The sequence below is a fragment of the Magnolia sinica genome, chromosome 19 (assembly GCF_029962835.1).
Source record: "Magnolia sinica isolate HGM2019 chromosome 19, MsV1, whole genome shotgun sequence".
In the NCBI taxonomy this organism is placed as follows: Eukaryota; Viridiplantae; Streptophyta; class Magnoliopsida; order Magnoliales; family Magnoliaceae; genus Magnolia; species Magnolia sinica.
The window spans coordinates 40,475,608-40,496,518 of record NC_080591.1 but is presented as its reverse complement, the minus strand read 5'-3'; the positions used below and the strand labels follow the sequence as shown (position 1 = coordinate 40,496,518).

Sequence of the window (20,911 nt, the reverse complement as noted above, 5' to 3'; positions counted from 1 at the left end):
ATGTCTTTTTTTAAGGACTATAAGATATTTTTTTATATTATTAAAAGACTGCTTGCAAAAAACAAGACAACAAAAAAAAAAAAAAAGCGGAAAATTCCTCCCCAAAAAGAAACTCATAATTGCATCCCAAACATAAATGAAACATCAGAAACATCGATATATTTAACCCCAAATGACCAATCTATGACATCCCTCTTAAATTTCCACACTATTACAACCCACGAGACCTTCTTGCTAAGGAAGCATTGCCTATTACGATCTCCCCATACCAATCACCATAATACAATCTTTCCCTTTTCTCGCTTGACACCATGCCATATATGAAGCATCTCTACTACTGATTCAGGTATTACCTAGTCCACACCAGAGCTAGCAAGGAAGGGAGACCACATCCGACGAACAAAAGAGCAATGCAAAAATAAGTGATAATCAACTCTGCATCGCTCATACATAGAAGAAAAATGTTGGGGAGGATCATTGACCTTTTCTGAAGATTATCTATGGTTAGAATGCACTTCCTTCCGGCCAACCACACAAAGGTTGCTACCTTAGGAGGAGAAAGAACCAAAAATCATGAAAGAACTCGTGCCTTCTTGGCATCAACAATTCCCAAAGAAACAAATATAGAGATTTAACAGTGAATTTTCTGGAGGGAGAGGCCAGCCCAAACCAAGGAATCCTTCGAATACAAGGAGGGGTGAATATTGTGGAGTCACCCCAATAACATGGCATAGACTTCCGCTCTATGACACGAAGGGCCCCAGACCCCATTCCCACCATTAGGGAAAAAGCCACGGGCCACTAACACATTCTTCACAAGAGCCAAGCTAGCAAGAGAAGGGAATTCCATCACCAATGCACTAGACCCACACCACGGGTTCTCCGAAAAATGGCTTTATGTTCTCATCCCTAAGTGAGAAACCAAACCAGGTTTAACCAAAAGAGGTGCAGAGTTGATGACCTTCCTGATCCTAGAAGCCTGATAATATGAATGCTTCACCTCACAACCACCTACTTGGATGCTATATTTGGAAGCAATAACTGCTCTTGACAGCTTGCCTTTCAGTCGCAAATCTCCACTGCCACTTACCCAAGAGAGCCAAATTCATGTACTCCAAAACTCTGATACCAACACCTCCTACTAATGGCTTGCATACTTCTTTCCACTTAAGTGAATGAAATTTATGCTTTTCTTTAGCCCATTGCCATACAAAATCTCTAATACAGGACGCGTGATATAGACTAAATATAATGTAAAGAAATTATAAACGGATTAAAGAGCAATTCAAAGCATAAAATATACTACCTACCACAAATCTAAGAAATCAAATAAACAATAAAATTTAGATTTCATGCTAAATCACAATCCCACAATAAACTAACATAAAACATAAATTTCAAAGGATCAATGGAAAGTATAACTTCCACTTTAGCATAGGCTTAAGCCTAATTCAAAGGGATTGATTTGGTCTCGCTAGGGTTAAGGATATGAGAATCTAGGGTCAAGGTTTGAGTATGTAAGGGTAGAGATTTGAATGGAAATAAGGCTTTAGAAGGATTTGCAAATTTATGATTTTATAGGAAATAGGGGATTAGGGTTTCATAGGGAATTGGAGATTAAGGTTTTAAGCTAGGGTTTAAGGGATAGGAAGATGGATTGAAGAAAGGGAAGAAAAATGGAGAGGAGGCTAACTGTATGGTCGTACGACCATGTCCATACAGTTGTACAGACTTGCTAGTACGAACAGGCGGGGGCTAATGGTGATGGGTTGGGTTGGGTTGGGTTGGGTTGGATTTTGTGGAGTGAGGAATAAGAAAAGATGGGTTTAGAGCAGTGAGTTTAGGTTTAGAAGGAAAGAGTAAATGGATTTTGGGTTTGGAGAAGAAAAGAATGATTTGAGAAGAAGGTGAAAAAGATAAGAAAGAATACATTTTCAAAGAGAAACAAAGAGGATATATTAGGCTTTACACCTTGGCATCACACCATCAATCTCCATTCATAAGAGATTTTCTATCTCAAAGCACGAGAGAGTTTTAAAAAAAAAAAATCAAAACGTTTAATAATGGGCTAGGGCTGGACGTCCAAGCCTTTGTATAGTCTCAAGAAAGACTTTTTACAAAAAGACGCTCTCAGATAATAAGTTTCACATAAAGATGCTCAATAAAATAAATTTTGTTCCTAACTCCCAAAACTCAACATAATATAAGGGGCCGTTTAGATAGGAGCAGGGTATCCCAAATCGGTTACGTTTCGGCCGTAACAGCCGATACGTAACGGTAACGACATCAACCGTTACGCGATTCGGCTCCGAAACGGGGCACCTCTATTTTTTGGGTTCGTAACGGCCGTTACGGTACAGTAACAAACGTTACAGTCCATAACCCTAGAGAAAAATGAAAAAAAAAAAAAAAAACATTCCTTTTTTTTTTCCTTTTCTTCTTCTTCTTCTTCTTCTTCTTCTCCTTATCATGGGGCTGCGGCGCTGCTACTGCTGCTGCAGCAGCAATTGCTGCCCTTCTTCTTTCTTCCTCTCTTCCTCTCTCTCTCTCTCCCTCGGTTTGGTCCCATCTCTCTTCTTTCCCTCTTTTCTTTTCATTTCCCTCTCTCCTTTTCTTTTTCCACAAAAAATGAATGGATTGACGTGGTTTTCTTTTCTTTCTTTTTTTAATCTGCAGGGCACGCTGCATAGTGCACACTCACAATTTTATTACGTGGGATGGGGCCCACCTTGATTTATGTATGGTAAATCCATGCCATCCATAATTTTTCAAGTTCATTTTAAAGCATGATCCTTGAAATGAAGGGATCAAAATCTCAATTGGACCACGCAGTTGGGATCGAATGCCCACTGTTAAAGTCTTCTTAAGTCCCATTTTGTGATCCACCTAAGATTTGGATCAACCTCATTTTTTGGTCCATGCCCTGAAATAAGTGGGCAAAAAGGATGGACCACATGGATATACAACAAATGCATTGGGGTGGGCCCCACTTTTAAAGACATGCTCACTAGTGGTCCACTGAAGATTTAAATCTACCTGAATTTTTGGACCATGCCTTAAAATGAGTTGGCAAAATGGATTGACGGCATGGATATACAAATATATCGAGGTGGCCCGCCTGGCCCACTAGTGGTCCACCTAAGATCAGGATTTACCTATTTTTTTTCCAACCCTTAAATGAGTTGACAAAACAAATGGATGACATGTATATATAATACATAATCAAGTGAACCCCACGTACGTGGCCCTAAAAATTTATACATGAGGTATATATCAACTCAAAATTAACCAATTAAATTTTGGGACCATTGTTGCTAAGTCACAATCCCAAAATTAAATTGTTTGAACAATTTTCACTATTAGTTTGCAGACACTTGTTTTTTGAAATAGGACCATTTCATATTTTTCATTTTTCATTGTCTAATAAATGTCCACCAATCCATTAGTGGGATAAGTGCAAATAGATTGCATTAATTTGAGGCTAGTTTAGGGCATCAAACAGTCCCTTAATCAGCTCCGAATTGACAATACTATTTAACCCAATTTAATTTAAATTTTTTTTTTTAAAAAAAAAAAGATCTATTGAGGAAAATGATATCAAATTGTTAGGTATATACAGTGTTCGCAATATCGATACTATCGGCCGATATTATCGGTATCACAACCCGGCAATACGAAACCCGTCGGAAGATACCAAGAATTTTTTTTAATTGTATGTAAATATCCAAAAAAAATCAGAAAAAAAAAAAGGAAACTTTCAACATGTGGATTTCCGTACCTGTAGAAGAGTTTGCGCTGATCGGAAGCTGCATTTAGTGGGCCATTCAAATCGAAGTGCGTTGTTCGTAGGGAATTGATTTCGGAAGTTTGTAGGGAATTGACTTCGGAAGATATTGCGAAAAAAATCCGGAGAAATCCGGAGATTTGGGAGAGAAATTAGGGTTTTAGGGGCCGAAACCCTCTCTGCTTTGAAATAGGGCTTCTGAGCCTTTTTTTATTATCACACAGTCGAAAGTTGATTTCATGCGAAAGATATTCGCGCATGAAGTACATGCGCTGGGATGATAGGTGGGGCCCATTGTGATGTTTGTGAGCAATCTGCCATGTCCATCTGTTTTGCAAGCTCATTTTAGGACATGCGACCGAAAATGAGGTGGATCCAAAACTCAGGTGGGCTGCACAAGAGGAAACAGTAGGGATTCAGTGACCATCGTTGAAACATTTTTTTGGCCACATAAGTTTAGAATCAGGATAAGTTTTTAGGTTTTCACTTCATCCCAATGGGAATGACCTCATAAACGGTTTGGATGACATATAAACATCAAGGAGGATCCCAGGAAAATTTCAACGGTAGGAAACTCTTTCCCCATTTTTCCCTCTCGTATGGCCCACTTGAGTTTTGGATGCACCTCATTTTCTGTCGCATCTCCTAAAATGAGCTCGTAAAATGGATGGACGGGGTGGATTTCTCACAAACATCACAGTGGGCCCCACCTAGCATCCAAGCGCAGGAACTTCCTGCGAAAGCCTTTTGCAGGAAATTTGCGTTAGGCGCGGATTGAACAGATGGTCCCATCAAAGGCTCTGTACGGCCCACCATGATGTATGTGTTTTATCCACACCGTCCATCCATTTTGATAGGTCATTTTAGGGTATAAGGCTAAAATGTAGTTAAATATAAGGCTCAAGTGGACCACATGACAAGAAGTCGTGGTGGCAATGATATCCACCGTTGAAGCTTTCGTAGGGCCCATTGTAATGTTTATTTGTCATCTAGTCTATTCATAAGGTCTGACAGACCTAAATGAAGGGAAAACATAAATATTAGCTTGATCCAAAACTTTTGTAGCCCCTAAATTTTTTTTAACGGTGGCCATTCAATGACCACTTTTTCGTGTGGTGTGGTCCACCTCATTTTTGTATTTGCCTATTTTTTGGCCCATTCCCTAAAATAATATGCCAACATGAATTGACGGTGTATATACACCATATTACGTCGAGTTGGCCCCACAGTCAGGGTACCACCATATTACGTACATCCTCTGATGTGGTCCACTTGATCTCTAGATCTGCCTCATTTTTTTCTCAGGGTTTAAAATGATCCAAAAAAAATGAATGGACGGCATGGATACAGTGCGTGGGGCCCACACAATCTGCCTCATTTTTTGAGCCAATACTTATCAAAAAGTATAGATATCAAAGTCAAGAAGAGCGGACAAGGTGAGACCCAATACTCACCTAAGACGGTGCGGCTGCGGGGCCCACCTTAATGTATGTATTATGCATCCATGTCGTTCATCCGTTTTCCCAAATCATTTGTTTATTATCCAAAAAACGAAGCACATCTAATTATCAGGTGGACCATACCAAAGGAAAAAAGTTGTGATTGACTATTAAAGGGACACAAAAGTTCTGGATCAATCTGATATTTGTTTTTCCTTTCATCCAAGATTATGTGAACTTATAGCAGATTGGATGGTAAATAAACACTATGAAAACACTAAGGTGAGCCCTAAGAAGGTTTTAATGGTAGGGCCTTCAATCAATATTGTTTCCTATGGCATGGTCCACTTGATAATTGGATATGCTTTTTTTTGGTATGGTGCAGTAAATTAAGGTGTCAAAACAGATGGAGTCTTGATGCATTTATAAATGTTATGCAATATATTTGAATATAGTTGTTTTAGTTCAATCAGACGGTGCATAACTTAGGACCCTATACAAAGGAAACCTATTATGTGTACTTTTTTTTGAGATTTTATGATTTAAAAGTGTGTATTAAGGTCATTTTTAATAATCCCTGAAGTTTCATTGAAAAATTCAAACATTTTCCCAATGTTTCCCAAAAAGTGCGATAAATTACGCGATATAAACGATATATCCCGTGCGATAACTGATATGTATCTGTATCCCAAGGGTGCGATATATTGTGCGATACCAATATTTCCAACACTGGGTATATGAATTATATAATAGGATACAAAAGTCCCTAAATCTATATATTGAATTGAAATGTATGTGAGTCACAAAGTATGCAATGCACTAGCATAATAAATAAAAGGAAAACTTGAAAATATAAGATGTTTTGGTATTACATTCATTATATATATATAGTTAGAAAACTAAATATAAAAGGTTTGCAGTTAATTCCAGGTTTTCCGGTTCATAAATCCATCAGACAGCCCGATATAGCATTCTCACCAAAGAGTGGACCGTTACACCACCATAAACATGTTCCAAATTATAAATGAATGCATATTTGGAATACTTAGAATATTCCGAATTTAATCCATATTTTTTCATATTTTTTTGGCAAAAAAAAATAATTTTGCACCGTTACGCCCCCGTATCTGTATCCGTATCGGTTGGCACCGTTATGCCAACCGATACCGATACGGAATACCTTGGATAGGAGTAAATGGAGGTAAATGGGTGTAATTGGGAGTAAATGAAGGTAAATGGTAATTGAGGTGTGTGTGGACGTGAGTAAATGTAATGAAATGGGAGTAAATGTGCATGTAAATGAAATCGCATGTATAAATGGAAGTAAATGGGGGTAAAATGCCTTTTTGAGCCCCCTTAGAGAGTCGCACGTGTAAACAAAGGTGCCGCCGTGCACATGTCTGCCACACGTGTTATGTTAATGATACTTCGAAATAATCCAATGATCGGCTACATCACTAAAATCACACCAAAAGAATTATCCAAACCGTCCGATGGACGACCATATAAATGGACAGTTAAAAAAGTTAGCAAGTTGCTTGTTTGTGATCCTTACATTTGTGCTCGACTGAGAAGAGTTCGCCTCTAGCGAAATAAAGTTGCGGTAATGCTTGAGGAGATTCGGATCTAACCTTTGAAGCTTTGCCTCTGTAATCCACGTGCAGTCTAACTCTGGCATGTTCTTCCACTTGATAAGATACTTCTGGAAACCTCCATGTCTGGTGAAAACCACTTGCTCAACCAAAACATCTTCAATCTTTTCTCTTTCATTGGGTATGGATGGTAGAGAAGGCAAAGGTTGGGAAGAAGGATCTGGCAAAGGCCATGGTTCGTGGGACAGGTCAGGAAAGCTATCTGGGTCAATGTGAGGGTCGAAACAAGGGCTAGAGGGTGAAGTTGTTGGGCCCTTAAAGGATATAAGATCTTCCACATTGAATGTAGAGCTAATACCCATATCAGGTGGAAGTTCTACAGTATACGCGTTAGAGCCCAATTTTCTCAATATCTTACAGGACCAACATTACATGCTTGTAATTTCCTAATGCCCCCTTGCGGAAACCGTTATGGCCCTTATATGAACCATCATAGTCACCTACTTGAAATTCTTAAAACCTATAATGAGAGTCAACAAATATCTTGTACTTTTCGTTACTCAATTAATCTGTTTTCTAATCTCATTAACCAAATCATGGATATGGCGTGCGAATGCATATGTGGACTCTAAAGGTCTATGGGAGACTAACATGGGAATAAGATTTATAGGTCTCCTAGGCTTGTAACCATGTACTATCTCAAAAGGACCCATACCTATCAACCTATTGACGGAACTATTATATGCAAACTCTGCGGTGGGTAGAACTGAATCCCAGGTCCTAGAATTGTCACCCATAAGACATCGCGATAGGTTTCCTTTAGCTTCGATTGACCACTTCTGTTTGACCATCAGTTTGAGAATTAAATGCCAACGAGAATTGAAGTCTCGTACTTATCATGTGCCAAGGTGTATTCCATTCATCTCCTGGACGAATACATATCTGATGATACCCGCTTTTGAGGTTGATCTTGGAAATTTTGTGGCACTGGTCATCATATCCAACATGTCGTCAAGACGCAGTACAGGAAACCGATATTTGATCGTGATCTTGTTGATGGCCTGACTGTCCACGTACATGCGTCAAATGCTTTCTTAGGCATGAGGAGGACTGGCATGGCACATGGACTTAAGCTCTCCTGAATGAACCATTTTCTAAGAAGCTCATCAACTTGCCTCTTCAATTTCGCATGCTCCATGTTGTTCATTCAGTAGTGAGGAAGGTTTAATAGAGTCAATCTTAGGACAAGATCAATGGCATGTTGAATATCCTGAATGGGTGGAAGCTCATTCGGTAGGTCCTCAGGGAAAACATCTCTAAACTCCTTCAACATCGGAATCACTTCAAGTGACAACTCTACACTAACCTTGGGTGTGACCTCTTGCCACAAGGGCATACACCATCGAATCAACTTTAGTCTCCCTTTCAAACTCTATGGCTATTTTTATGTGGAAAGACTTAGATTGGGACTTCCTTGCATCTTTAAGATAACCCTTCTTGATGTCCTCTTCCTTATCTGGGGTGCTCTTGGGTGGAAGGGGATATAACTTTATTCTCTTACCTTCATAGATAAATGGACACATATTCGAGTGGCCAAATAGTGTCACATCATGGTCATACATCTAAGGTCTGCCCAAAATGATGTGGCCTACATCCATAGGCAAAATATCACACAACAATGTGTCTTCGTAGGAAGCAAACTGAATGGAAATAAGACATCACTGAGAAACCAATATCGATGATGCATCAACCCATGAAACTCGATAAGGTCAAGGATGACGAAAGGGTTTCAAACCCAAACAATTTACAGTGCTAACGGAGACCACATTGGTGCAAAAACCACTATCAATTATCACCTTGCATTTTTTGTCATCACACTTGGGGAGTGTTTGTTTTGCTATAAGTGTATGTAAATGCATGTAAAAGGACATAGATGAGTAATTATTGCAAATGCTAGTTGTTTGATGGAGGATATAAATACATGCTACTTTTCTCCTTGCAAAAGCCAATTAAAAAGGATCGACATCCATCCGTGGGCCCCACTATGATGTTTGTAACATATCCACGCCGTGCATCTATTTTACCATAACATTTTAGGAAAGAAGCTAAAAAATGAGGCAGATCTGAAGCTCAAGTGGCCCACGCCATAGGAAATCGTGGTCGTAAAAGGTTTTTAACGGTAGGTGTTCAACCCACTGTTTAGTGTGGTGTGGTCCACTTGACCTTTGGATCTGTCTCAATTTTGGGCTCATGCCATAAAATCAGCCCACAAAACAAATGGACAGCGTGGATAAGCCACATACATCACAGTCGGCCCCACATGAAATTCACACATTCCTCGATGTTAGTGTTAAAAAAGGAACCCGCAAACGTCAGCATCAAAAATTGTGTGAGAATTACCTTAGTAAGTAATTATTACCTATTTATCGATATTTATCCAAGTGAATTGGAAAACAAACATGGCCTTAACGTAAGTATGGAAAATTGAATTCCTGTGCCAATCATCGCTCTCTTTAACCTGGGCTAAGGCACATCTGATAGCTGCATGTAGCACGGTCTCAACTCCTTCAACTTCTTCATCACTAGCACTGATTTCGAGCTGATATTCTTCTTCTTCGCAATCACTTTGATCATTCGCATCTTCCTTAAACTCGCCAATTACGAAGATCTTACCTCGCTCTTTCGTAGGGCATTGGTATGTGAAATGATCATATCCTTGACAATTGTAACACCGCATATGCTCACTTCCCCTCGAACCGGTACTAACTAGGCCTTTGTCCCTCACATCCCTATTGTTAGGTTGAATATCAGTTGGGGCTTTGTATTGACTTTGAAGACTAGGCTTAGCTCCCTGGGGAGTGACCTTGACGTTAGATTCACGAGAGTTGAATTGCCTCATGAATTGCGGTTTCAAATACCGCTCAAGTTCTTGCACCACTTGATAAGCATGCTCTAGGGTGCTAATGTCATGAGGAATGAGCTCACGTTAAATCTCGGGTCGGAGGCCCATCCTAAAACAAGAAAGGGTCATTAAAGGGTCCTCGATGCTACAACGCATCATGTATTCATCAAACTTGGTAATATAGTCAGCCATGAGCATTGATCCTTGACAAAAGGATTGTCACTGATCCGAAAGCCTCTAGCAGCAAGAGAGAGATGTATTTTCCTTCAAGATCTCTTTTATCTCAGCCCACAGTGAGACCGAGTCCCAAACTTCTCCATCTTCTGCTAGACATTTGTTCAAAACAACTTGGTTTGGCCCACCAACTCCATCTTCATGAACCTTGCCCGATGGTGATCGGACATATCGTATCAGTCAAAATAATGGCCAATGTCCGCAAGCCAATCGAGGAAGGCCTTGGGGTCCAAACGATCATCATAGTTTGAGGCCTCAATCTTCACGTTCTTCATTATTTGATCATCATGATCGTGGTAGTCTAAATACTCTCCACGAGGTGGTTGGGTATGCACCCCACCATGGCCATTACCTCGGCCATGACCTCTTCCACATCCTCTAATTTGGTTTCCTCTAACTTGATCTCCCGCTTGAGATTGGCCATCTTCCCCGTCGTCAGAGTTTTCATGAAGGGAGTTTTCCAACTGGGTCATGCAAGTATTGGTTTCATTTCTTGGGGCTGCCAGTTGGTTACTGGTGGTTCTATTATTGGCATTGATGACCACGAGACGGTTATTGATGGCATTGATAGCCTCAGCAGCTATTCTGAATTCATTGTGCGGTGTAAACCAAAACCACGCCCACTACGGGTGGGCATAAACTGGGCACGCTAATTGGGAAGGACTGACAACTAAATTCCCTAAACACAATGTGATGAAGATGGAAAAACCTGCTAACCCTAAATGCAGCAATACGAAAACCCTAAACTCTAAATGCAATGAACTCACTAAACCCTATGCTAAACCTAGTCCTTGATAACAAAATTTGATGCAGGACGTGGAATCTAGACTAAATATGATGCAAGGAAATTATAAATGGATTAAAAAGCAATTCAAAGCATAAAATATACTAACCGACCACAAATCTAAGTAATCAAATAAACAATACAATTCAAATTTCAAGCTAAATCACAATCCCATAATAAACTAAGTCATATAAAACATAAATTTCAAAGGATCAATGGAAGGTAGAACTTCCACTTTAGCATAGGCTTAGGCCTGATTCAAAGGAGCTGATTTGGTATCTTTAGGGTTAGGGATATGAGAATCTAGGGTCAAGGTTTAAGTATGTAAGGTTAGGGATTTGAAAGGAAATAAGGCTTGGGAAGGATTTGTGAAATTAGGATTTTATAAGAAATAGGGGATTAGGATTTCATAGGGAATTGAGGATTAAGGTTTTAGGCTAGGATTTAAGGGATATGAAGATGGATTGAAGAAAGGGGGAAAAAACAAAGAGAACCGTCTGTACGAACTGACTAGTACGAACGGGTAGTACGTACATGTAGGGGTTGATGGTGATGGGTTGGATTGGATTTGGTGGAGTGAGGAATAAGAAAAGTTGGGTTCGGAGCAGTGGGTTTAGGTTTAGAATGAAAGAGTTAATGATTTAGGGTTTGGAGAAGAAAAGTAGAAGAAAAGAAGGATTTGAGAAGAAGATGAGAAAGATAAGAGAGAAATATCCTTTCAAAGAGAAACAAAGAGGATAGATTAGGCTTCACACATTAACACATTGGCATCACACCATCAATCTCAATTCACAAGAGATTTTCTATCTCAAAGCAAGAGATTTTTTTTTAATTCAAAACGTTCAATAATGGGCTAAGGCTCGACGTCCAAGCCTTTTATAGTCCCAAGAAAGACTTTTTACAAAAAGACGCTCTCAAATAAAAAGTTTCACATAAAGACGCTCAATAAAATAAAATTTGTTCCTAACTCCCTAAACTTAGCAAAATATAAGCTAAACCAAAAAAATAACAAACGTATAAATAAACTAAATAAACTAAACTATTTCGTGGCCCATGGGGTCCACGATCAAGATGGCCAATGATGATGATCCAATGGTCGAAATGGTCTATGGTCGAAATACAATAGTTTAAATGGTCCAATTAAGTAATCCACATGCATCTTCCCCGTGTGAGGCCTTCAGAAATGCATGATCATGCATGTGGTATCTACAACGGGCTAGGCACTCGAATTGGGCCCACGAGGCCCCATGTATGCATCACCTAGCCATAAATAAACGGGAGCTCTCCTCCTCCTCTGGTATACTCTAATTGGTGCTCGGATGTCCTCATCAATCGCATCTCAACTTTTCTAGTCTATCCAATACAGACTTCGGGCACTTGTATAATAATGTAAAATAGATAGGAAGATTAGAAAGAGCCACTTTGATAATGGTTATGCGATCCTCCATAAACAAGTGATGGTTCTTCCACTTTGATAATTTCCTCTCAAACAAAGCAGGAGGCCCAAATATGTAGAAGAGAAAGCACCAGAACTGCATCCGAAGATGTTTGCATAGATAGATACTTCTTCCTTGGGCATCCCAATGCCCAACATCTCGCTTTTTCTAACATTGATTTTTAACCCTAACTACCTCTTCAAAGCAACCCAAGATCTTCCTAACATTTTCCACCATAGAAGCATCTGCATCGCAGAACAATAGCATGTCATCTGCATATTGTAAATGATATATTTGGTCCCCGTCTTAAGCACTATGAAATCCAGAAATATGAACTGCCTCTTAACCTTTTGCTAACATTCTACTTAGGCCTTCCGCTACTACTACGAATAGAAAAGGAGAGAGTAGGTCCCCTTACCTACGGCCTCATGAAGCTTTAAAGAAACCCTTTGGAGAACCGTTGACCAACACTAAAAAACATGTCGACGATACACATGCTTACATCCATTTGATCCATTTGGGGCCACACCCTAATCCTTTCAACATATATTCGAGGAAACACCAGTTCACATGGTCATAAGCCTTCTTGATATCTAATTTGCAAACCACACTTTGCTTGCCTTCTCTATGCCACGAATCTATACACTCATGGGCTAGTAAAGCACTATCAAAAACTTGTCTGTCAGCCACAAAAGCTCCCTAGTTCTCAAATATTACAGAGAGGAGAACCAATCTGAATCTAGAGATGTAAAGATCTTGGCCTGAATCTTTTAAGGGTTGTTGATCAAACTGATAGAGCAATAGTTTGTAAGTGTCTACGTTCCTATCTTAGAAATGATAACAATAAATGTTACCCCCATCCCTTTGGGTAACCTACTAGTGTCATAAAACTCTTGGACAAATTCCACCTCGTCCAACTTAAGCAGGTCCCAAAAAACTTGATAAAGAGTCGTAGGAAAGCTGTCTAGGCCCAGAGCATTGTCTCTTCCCAAGGAATGAATAGCACTTTTGATTTCTTCTTCTGACACGGCTTTTTCAAGAGAATCCTTATCTACAAATGATAAGCATTGGAAAGGGAAATTGTCCAACAAAGGTCTCCTCCACCCCTTGGAAGATAATAAGTCAAAATAGTAATGCATAATCGACGAACAAACCTCATCCTTCTCTTCTATTCGCCGACCGTCTGCCACTAGACTGCTAATCCAATTATTCCTTGCCCTTGCACTGGCGATGCTGCGGGAAAAAAAAAAAAAACTAGTGTTCTTATATCCTTGACCCAGATCACCCTCAATCTCTACCCCTACATAATCTCTTCTTCTTCAGTGACGATTCCTTTCTTCTGAAGAAAGATCATCCCCCTCTTCTTTGGCATCTAACTCATTTAATTCACAAATCAAACTTTCTGCTTTTTCCATCCTCTTACTAAGGAAATCGTTTTTCCAACCAATCAATTTGGCTTTCAAAAGCTTGAGTTTTAGAGACAAACGAGAACAAGCCGAACCTGAAACAATGAAAGACCACCACCAATTTTCAACTAGATTAGTGAACTCCTTAACTTCCAGCCATGCTAACTCAAAACGAAAAGGTTTGGGTCCCCCACTCTCCTCTACTTTCAATAATATAGGCCTGTGACATAATATTGTTCTAGGTAAACCACACGATGTCACCATAGGGAATTTGTCAATCCAGTCGACTAGTAACAAGAATCTATCTAATCTTGCCAAAATCGAGACATCCCTCCCATTGGACCAAGTGTACTTGGCACCAACCATTGGAATATCAACCATTTCATTTTGACTAACCCACTCCTCAAACCCTCCCATACTTATGGTAACCCGGCCGCCATTCAATTTCTCATAGACAAATCTGATTACATTGAAATCTCCCCGAACACACCAAGGAATATTAAATTTAGCTCTCACCTTATTCAACTCTACCCAAAGGTGATCTCTGCAATTTGGGATACATGGCCAATACACTGCTGAAACAAGCCATCTTTGAATTGCAACGATATTTCCCTGAACACTGACGAGACTGAAAAAGACCCAAGAAAACTGCCTTCCAAGCACCAAATATCGTTATTCTAGGCCAACACTACACCCCCTGACGGTCCTTCTACATTCAAGGCTAACCAACCCTAGTTCTTAATCCCCCAAATAGAGTCAAGAATTTAATCATCAAAATCCTCTACTTTTGTCTCTTAAAGAGAAAGGATTTGAATTTTGTATTTTCTACATAACTCTTTTACTTGGTTTATTTTATAATGGCTCTCCAGCCCCTTGCATTCCAATTGAGGACGTTCATTGGAAACCAAAACGAGCTCCCCTATTCTTCTTACCATCACTGAACTTGTTTGCAGAATTGTAATTGACAGAGCACTAAGAAGTTCTCTCCAGACCCTGGGATACTTCGATTGGGTCCTCTAGACCTCTGCAGTTGAATTTCCTTGAGCTTTTGATTGCCTCTCTCTTCAATAAATTGGATAAAAGCATGAACATCATCGTCTCCAGCTCCAAAAGAAAGACCCACTACCCACTCGTTCCAGCATATCCCTGTACCAATCCAATTCATCCTCCGTCATCTTCCAGTCCCCCCGACGTAATTGAAAAGTATTGTCCAGAAGAGGGGGGAAGAGAATTTGCGTTACTTTTTCAAAAACAAAACTAAAAAGGTTGTAACGGCCATTACGGCCCATAACGTAACGGTAATGGCCGTGGACATCACAGCCACCATTACCATTACAGAATACCTTGGTGGCAATCGAGTTTAAAGGAATGCGTCAGAATGTCGGATCACCTTCAACTGTTCAAAAAAAATGTTGGAGCAACTCCGGATGTAATGGGTGCAGGAAGGAAATCAAAAGATTACATTGTATGAAGAAATTTCCTTCTATTTCATTTTCTTCAATCAAGCAGACAAGGAGGCCATACTGTCAAGTACACAAAAGAATGCTTCCAACTATCTTCTCACTATGATAATCATATAGACCACATCTCAACTATCTTCCCACCAGCCATGAGAAGGCTTCTCCTAATCTCTTTTTCTGCTTCTTTTCTTGTAAAGGCTTGCTTTTTCTTTTTCTTTTTCTTTTTTGAGAGGTAAAGGCTTGCTAAAATTACCGACAAGATCTGTCATATCTTGGCTTTAAAAAATGCACAAACCGATATACTTATTATGATGGTTGGTAAAATAGGTAACCATACTATAGAGTATCTTTCCAAAAAAAAAAACTGCAGTCCCCACTGTTATGCATTTGAGAATTGATCCCTCCTTAATCAACCATCATCATATTGTGTTTGCATATAATGCCACTCTCCTTAGTTGATTATTTTTTTAAAACTCCGGAGGTGAAAATGGAAACCGAAAAAAGAACAGTCCTGGGTTCAACCCATAGCTCAATGGAAGACAGGACATGCTTCAGCATTGAGGTCTCTGGTTCAAGCCCAGCTTACCAATCAAAAGGAAAAGAAAGAAAGAAAAAAGAAGAAAAAGAAAAAGAATGGCGGCTATCTAATGCAACTAGATCAAGAAAGAAACTAATTGCAATGAAATTGACGTACGACATTGAAAGTTCAAGTCACGCGAGAGAAATAGGCAATGGCTATGATAAGCAAGCATAACAGCCCTGATGCAACCAAAACCACGCAAGAGGTCACAAGCGAAAACACTTGATCACAAATTAGAATGTGGACCCCACATGTGAGCCATAGTCACATGTGTGACATGTCAGTCTTTATGATTTTATTTTAGTCTTCTTTTTTTCTTTTTCTTTTTTGCTGCCTTTTTTTTTTTTAGAGAGAACAAAAATTTATTAGAAAACCGCTGAAAAAGCGGGAAAAAATACAAAGCCACTACAAAAAGAAGAAAGGAATTAAAGGCCCAAAAGGGCTACAATAATACAAGGATCCAAATCCTTCAAGCCCGACGCCCAATCGGTAACCCAAGTTAATGCTATCCAGAAGGTATGATCCACTGTTGCGGACACTTTCTCAAAACACCTCCTATTTCGCTCCCCCCATACAAGCCCACAGGGTAGCCATTGCAGCCAAGTGCCAAACCACCTCCCTTCTTTTACCCACTCCACCCTCATCCCACAAAACCAACAGAGAAGGGACTAAATCCAGCAAAACCCAAATTACATTTGAGAAGACCAAAGTAACCTGACTTAAGCAAGAGGGGGTATTTTAGTCTTTTCCTCTTTAGTTAGGGTTTTCTCTTATAAACCTATTTAAGGCACATCCTTTTAGACACATGAAGGATCTTTTGGCTTTATGAATAAACAAAAATAGGGTTTCCTCTTTTCTTGATGGATGATATTAGTTGAGGAATAGAGAGCGGGCTTAAAGTGGATGAGTGATCTCTAGTTTTTAACTAGAGGGTTGTGGATCTTGTCACAACCATTTTTCTTTTTCTTATTACAATCAGCCCTTTCATTCCCTTTGAATTTTCCTTGGGTGATTCCCCTTTCATTCCCTTTTTCCTTGTTGCATTATTCTAGTATCAAAGCAATTTTTCTCCTTGGGAAACTAACATAAAGACATCTCAATCCGTCCCTCCTCTTTCCCTTTTTCCCAATCTCCCATCTTCCCTTCCTTTTATTTCCTTCCCTTCCCCTCAAACCCACCAAACTTTACCAAAAACCCATCAAACACTAACCATACCCTCTCCCTTTTCCCTTCATTTCCATAATCCGACCAAGACCCCTCTAACCCTAGTTCGTACCCACTTTAAAAAAAATATTAAAAATAAAAAAATAAAAAATTAAAAACTCCTTCCCCCCTTCAACAAAACTTACTCTCTTCCTATTTCTCATTTCATCCTTACTCAAAAACCCCACCCAAAACTACTTTTGCAAATTGTGCCCGGATCTGTTGTCATATGTGCACTATAAGCAGGACAACTTACAATCCTTGGATGAGTACTAAACCTCTAAATGAGACTACACCGTCCTTGCAACAAGTGGTCAATTTAATCATTAAACGGTTGGATGATATGGAGGCTCATTTCACGATCAGAGTATATACTCTAAAATGAAGGGTTAATATTGTTGAAGAAGCAAGAAAGGGAATCAATCTAGACCTTCAAACATCTTCTGGACGCCCTGAGGGAGACCTACAATCCAAAAATGTTTACCCAAGGCAGCATGGCCGAAATGATAGTCGTTACAATGATATATATATATATATAAAAGAGCATTGGACCACATTCAACAAGACTATCAAAAGTACTTTGGAAGAAGGGCAATATGTTCACGTTGCAGATTTCGCCAAGGATGTCAGGATTGAGATTCCGAAGTACAATAGTAATCTGGATCTCAAGATTTTTCAACGACTATCTATAGTAAATGGAACGGTACCATTTGTATGAAATGGAAGAAGCCATCAAGCTATGTTTTGTTGCTCTGAAACTTATGGGTGTGGCCCAAGATTGGTGGTACGCTGTTGAAAAAGATGTACAGCACTGCAATGTTCCAATTGAAAGCAATTGGGAGGAAATGAAGGTGAGATTAAAGCAGAGATTTATGCCGCTGGATTATGAAACAACCCCCTTCTAGGAGCTCCTCACACTACAGTAAAACAATCTAACTGTGATGGAATAGACACAAAATTATTATGACTTGGCAATCCGTTGGTTATCTAATAGAGACAGCAAAGCAACAAGTGGCGTGTTATTACAATGGGATATGATTCAACCTTCAAAGAGAAATGATAATTGTTCAACCAAACAACGTGGATGAAGCATTACCTAAAGGAATGAAACGTGCAAGAGTAGAAATCGATGGCAAGAGAAGATACAAAACGTACAAATTCATTATAGTAGATTGGGAGAGTGTATTCTTCCCGGCTTAAAGGCTACCGCATCTTGCTACCAACTTGCCATCAAATATGTTTCACCCACACTGTTTAAGGTCACCAATTCTCTTTAAAGGTCGGATTGTACCTCATTGCAATAACATGCCACTTGTTGCTTGGCCATCTCTATCAAGTGACAATGAATCACCAATTGATAATAATGTTGTGTGTATTCCTCCACAATCAAATTACCTTATCGTAATGTGAGTAGCTCTAGGAAGAATGTCGTTTCATAATCCAGTAGCAGAAACCTATATTTTAATCCCACCTTTAATTCCTCCCAATTGTCTGCAATAGGAAAGCCTCCGTGTTGCAAGTGTTCTTCAACCACGTACCACCAATCTTAGGCGACGCCCTTAAGTTTCAAGGCAACAAAATGACTTCCACTTCATACCAATGAAAATATTGCTACATTAACTATAGCCAATTATTAAAAAAATATTGGCATTTATATTACCTTCGTATTCCAGAACTCAATCTTGACATACTTAGTAGAATCCGCAATGTGAACATATTGCCCGCCTTCCGAATAATTTGGATGACCCCATTGACGGTGGTTTGGTGCTTTTATTATTGGTTGCATGTAACAATGTTGTTGGATCCTATAGCCTAGTTCGTACTCATCCCCATAACAACCATTATTTCAGCCAAGCTGCCTTGGGTAAACATTTTTGAATTCTAGGTTTCCCTTAGAAACTCCAAAAGATGTTTAACAGTCCAAATTGACTCCCCTTCTTTCTTCTCCAATAAAATTAACTCGTCCTTCCAGAGTATCTACTCCGAATTTTGATCGTGAAAAGTGCCTTCATATCGTCCAACTGTTTAGTGATCAAATTGACCACTTATTCAAAGGTTGATACAGACTCATCTTGGGGTTCAATAGCCATCTAAGGATTATAAGTTATCCCGCTTATAGTGCACATATAACGACAGAATTAGGCACAATTTGCAAAAATGGGTTTAGGTAGGGTTTTGGGGAAAGAAAGAAAGGGGAACAAAAAAGGAAACTAAGTAGAGGAAAAGATCAAGGAGAGGTAAAGAGGATAGGATGAGTGTTAAGGGTAGGCTTGGAGATATTTTGAGAAGAAATCCAAGACAAAATTTGGCTTAATTTTGGGACAAGATTTAGGGAAAGGAAGAAAGGGGAACAAAAAAGGAAACTAAGTAGAGGAAAAGATCAAGGAGAGGTAAAGAGGATAGGATGAGTGTTAAGGCTAGGCTTGGAGAGATTTTGGGAAGAAATCTAAGACGGAATTTGGCTTAATTTTGGGACAGGTTTTGGATGAAATTTGGGCCAGATTTTTGTTGAAATTTGGGACAGTTATGGGATGTTTCAGGATTAGATTTAATGGGGTGAGATGGAGAGGCTGTTGGACAAACATATCCTGGTTGCATTAGATTTGTGGTGAAGGGCTGAGATAGTGGCTGATTTCAGGGGCTAGTTGGAAAGTTAAGGTAGACTAATAAAGGAAGGAGCTTGAGATAGATTTTGGGCGGAAAAGAAGGGCGAGAAAATAGACAAAAGAAAAGGGGAAAACTTTCCCAATAGAAGAACCTGGCTCTAATAGCAGAATAATGCAACTAGATCAAGAAATATGCTAACTGCTATGAAATTTGACATAGCAAATTGAAAGTTCACACCAGAGATGAGCAAGCTCGACTCACCCCCTGAAAACAAAGAAATTTTGCTCAAAGAAGAATATCACTCAATTGTATAATTTCATATGGCCTACACCATATTTTTAAGAGAGACTTACAAGGTTTCCTTCTTGAGAAAATTCCTAGCACAATCATGAGGATCTAAAAATAGAATTCTTCACTAGCCAAGGACTCTAAAATAAGAAACCTATAAACAAGAAAACCTAATAACATATGCTTCCTATTGTAGAGATAGATTTTGATGCAACCAAATGGCACAAGCTTATTGGTCAAGATTTTTTAAAAATCCAACGGTTCGAATTGTCTTCATTGATGATATGAACCAAATTCATGGTTTGACAATCAATTCGATGGGATCAACGGTTAGATTTTATTGTGGGGCAGAGAGGGTCAATGGGTGGTCTTTATATTCGTAGGATTTATTTATTTTAGTTAGTTATTAGGGTTTGATTAAGTATTGAATATTTTTTCCTTTCTTTCGTACTTTCATCACTTTTTTGATGGGCCATTTTGAGATACCATATGATGTCTTAATGATATGATCATATGAAATTGGTCCCTTTTTTATAATGCATTAAGTTAGCTTTCAAACAAGCCCAAGATCATGTGATTTTGACTCCATTTGAGTGAGTTATGACCCATTTATATAAGGCTCATATGATAATGATGGGATTCAATGACATTTTGGTCATTTTCCACTATTAGGGATTCTCTACTGGTTTAAATCTATAGAAAGCTATGTTATAGAGGTGTAATGCATTATTATGATTATTTGAATAGAACTCCTTTGTTGTTTCCTTACTTTGGAAGAGAATTTGGAAGGGGGTTTTGAAATCTCTAGCACTCGGCTAGAGGATTGTTAGGGTTCTTCCCTACGATCTTGTTTATCTATCTTTGATCATTTGCATCCTCTTTGGGGTTTGCATTATTTGGTATTAAAGCAAGTTCTTTCTTTGGGAAAATAACAAATGGTAATTTCCTCATCTAAATCCTTCCCTTTCATCCGTCCCTTTCTTTCTTAATCTCTTCTATTTTCTTTTCTTTTCCTTTCCGTTTCCCTTTCTCAAATCATCAAACCCTAATTGTACCTTTTCCCCTTTCCCAAACCATTCAAACACAAAACTATACCTTTTCCCTTTTTCCCAAACCCTTCGAACCCTAAGTGTACCTACCCAATATTAAAAAATTAAAATTTGAAAAAAATAAATAAATAAAACCTCAACCATACG

The 20,911-nt window shown here is 39.1% G+C and overlaps 1 protein-coding gene across 2 annotated transcripts in view; it reads right to left on the bottom strand.

Moving 5' to 3' along the window:
• Positions 1-20,911, bottom strand: part of LOC131234422 (uncharacterized) — a 52,460-nt gene that overhangs the window by 28,353 nt on the left and 3,196 nt on the right. The window lies entirely within an intron of this gene.